The following is a 3332-nucleotide window of genomic DNA, read 5'->3' on the forward strand; positions in this document are numbered from 1 at the left end:
GATGAGGCAGATGGGGAAAGGCAGAAGAAGTTGAAACAACAATAACAACAACAACCCTAGCAACAAAAACCCAACAAGGGCAAGGGATGTGCCTCTTCTATAGAAAACAGCGAGAATAGGGACCTTGCAGAGGTGCGCCGTACACTGGCTAACTGGTCTCCAGAGCTTATGCTGGACGGGGCACCAATCCCTTCCAAGTCTAATATTAGGGCGTTCCAACAAGGTCATGCTCTCCACCTAGTCGATGCCATAGAACATCCCCTTTTTCTGCCCAACGACATGGAAGCCCTAGACAAGATGAACCAGCCCCATCTGTTCCTTTCGCTAAAAGGGGACTTAGTCTTGGTAAGTATTTAAGTCTTATCCTCACCTTATTTTTTCATCACACCTTATTGTAAGAGACATTCTTACACGTTAGATATTTTGATATTTTTCCACAAGCCATGCAGGAAGTCTTTGCTGCCGAGAAGTGGGTGGACGATTCTTAGAAAAAGGCTGGACTTGAATTGGAGCTTAGGCTGGAGACCGAGAAGTCCTTAGGCCAGGCCCTTGCGCAGAATGAAAAGCTAACCACGTAACTGGCGGAGCTTAAAAGGGAAAAAGATGGTGCCGAGGCCAACCTGAGGACAATGAGGACCCAAGTGGAGGGGCAATGCAAGCTTCTTCGTCAAAGCGATGAAGAGTTATCCAAAGCTCAACAGGAACACTCCGACTTGAAGAAGGAGCTTGCCAGGATGAAGGATAAGGCTCGTACCTTCAAGGACTCTATGGAGGCCGCGAAGAAGACCGCTTACAAGGAAGGGGTAGTGGCGACAGAAAACCAGCTAACTGAGGAGTTCGCCGGGCTGTACCGAGAGTACTGCCAACAAGTTTGGGAGGAAGCCTTAAATGTGGCAGGGATTCCCTTAACTTCCGAGTTGAGGAAGCCCGAAAACGTTTGACTTCCCCTAGACATCCAGGAGATAGAAGAACTTCCTCCTATCGTCCTTGCCCTTGAGACAACACCTTCCATGCTCCCTCCTAAGATCCCAGAGCCCATTCCTACTGTTATAGAACCTACGAGTTCCAATAAATAGAAGGAACATGGTGAAGGTGCTGAGAAGGCTACGAGCCAAAGCGCTGAGCCTAATGTCCCTCCACCAGTGGCAATAGACAAGGGAAATCAAGTTCAGTCCTCTTTTGAAATGAAGCTAAAAAGCACAGAAGCTGCCAACACTTCCGAGCAGAACCCCCCTTCTAAGGCTTAGGGTTTAGGCTATTTAGGACTTCTCTTTTTATCGTGTAACAAATTTTTGAATTTTTGCTTTGTATGTACATTGATAGAAATTAATGACAAGTTGTTTGGTTTGATTTTTATTTGTCTTGCAATTTTTAGTATAATAATGCTCATCAGCATAAAAATAAATGAATGGAACAATTAACATCACTTGCAATATTTTAATTTGTTATGACTTTAAATAAAAGCACACATACTTAGCTTGTATTTTGCAAATCAGGTGCCACGAATAAAGCATATGTGAAACAGCAATATACAATCAAAAGCTTAACTTAGAATTTAACTTGGAACATAAAGCAATCCAAGTGTTTCATCAACTCCTCAGTACTAATGTGAAATGGTTTTTTTTTTGCTAATGTTCTCAAAGTAAAGGGTTCAAAGACCCGACATAACCAAACTTTCTTTCTAGAACAAGTAGGATGCCAATTTTTACAAGGCATGTGGTCCGAGGACCATGCATGTCCAAGTTTTATCTAATACTTAGAAATTTCAACTTGAGATGTTAATTTACCCAAAGTAAAAGGTCTGTGGACCCGACATAAATAAGGTTCTGTTTAACAAATGATAAGATATCAATTTTCACAAGGTATGTGGTCTGAGGACCGTGCATGACCAAGTTTCTGTTTGATACTTGGTAATAGTAACTTAAAATGTTAATTTCCCCAAAGTAGAAGGTCTGTGGACTCGACATAACTAAGGTTCTATTTAACAAATGATAAGATATCAATTTTCACAAGGTATGTGGTCCGAGGACCATGCATGACCAAGTTTCTGTTTGATACTTGGTAATAGTAACTTGAGATGTTAATTTCCCCAAAGTAGAAGGTTTGTGGACCCGACATAACTAAGGTTCTGTTTATCAAATGATAAGATATCAATTTCCACAAGGTATGTAGTCTGAAGACCGTGCATGACCAAGTTTCTGTTTGATACTTGGTAATAGTAACTTGAGATGTTAATTTCCCCAAAGTAGAAGGTCTGTGCACCCGACATAACTAAGGTTCTATTTAACAAATGATAAGATATCAATTTTCGCAAGGTATTTGGTCCAAGGACCATGCATGACCAAGTTTCCGTTTGATACTTGGTAATAGTAACTTGAGATGTTAATTTTCCCAAAGTAAAAGGTCTGTGGACCCAACGTAACTAAGGTTCTGTTTAACAAATGATAAGATATCAATTTCCACAAGGTATGTGGTCCGAGGACCATGCATGACCAAGTTTCTGTTTGATACTTGGTAATAGTAACTTGAGATGTTAATTTCCCCAAAGTAGAAGGTCTGTGGACCCGACATAACTAAGGTTCTGTTTAACAAATGATAAGATATCAATTTTCACAAGGTATGTGGTCCGAGGACCATGCATGACCAAGTTTCTGTTTGATACCAAGTCATGATTAGTGGGAATGCCCACTTTAAAAGTATTAATGGCCACCTCGTCAAAATCTCCATCTATCTCGTTGAACATCTCCCAATACCTGTCGGAGTATGCTTTCAACGTCTCACCCTCCCTCATGGCCATAGATAATAGCAAGTCCAACGGTCAAGGGACTCTACTACAAGTAATGAACCGAGACGCGAATGCCCTAGTAAGTTCCCTGAACGAACAGACAAACCTCGACTTTAGTCCATTGAACCATCTCATAAAAATAGGTCCCAAGCTAGAAGGAAAGACTTTGCACATCAAGGTTTCATTGTGAGAATGCACCGCCATCCTCTGATTAAAGTGGCTCACATGTTCCACCGGGTCTATCCAGCCGTTATAAATGTTGAAGGTGGGTTGGGTGAATCGCCTAGGGAGCCTTCCATTCTCAATCCTGCGTGAGAAGGGGGATTTGGAGAATTGGTGTAACGCTCGGCTCACAGCGTCATTCCCCAAGCACCTAGAGGGGAGCTTCCTATGCTTGCAACCCGGTAGGTCATCCTCTTTGCAAGAGGAGGTTTTACTGTGGGGCGTCCAGGATCATGAAGTATAACTGCTTCCCCGGGATTCCCCCGAAGAAGGATTGGATGGGGGTGAAGCCCGCCTTCATCTGACACGGCGCAGCTTCTTCTTG

The sequence above is a fragment of the Castanea sativa genome, chromosome 5, assembly GCF_040712315.1.
Source record: "Castanea sativa cultivar Marrone di Chiusa Pesio chromosome 5, ASM4071231v1".
Lineage (NCBI taxonomy): Eukaryota > Viridiplantae > Streptophyta > Magnoliopsida > Fagales > Fagaceae > Castanea > Castanea sativa.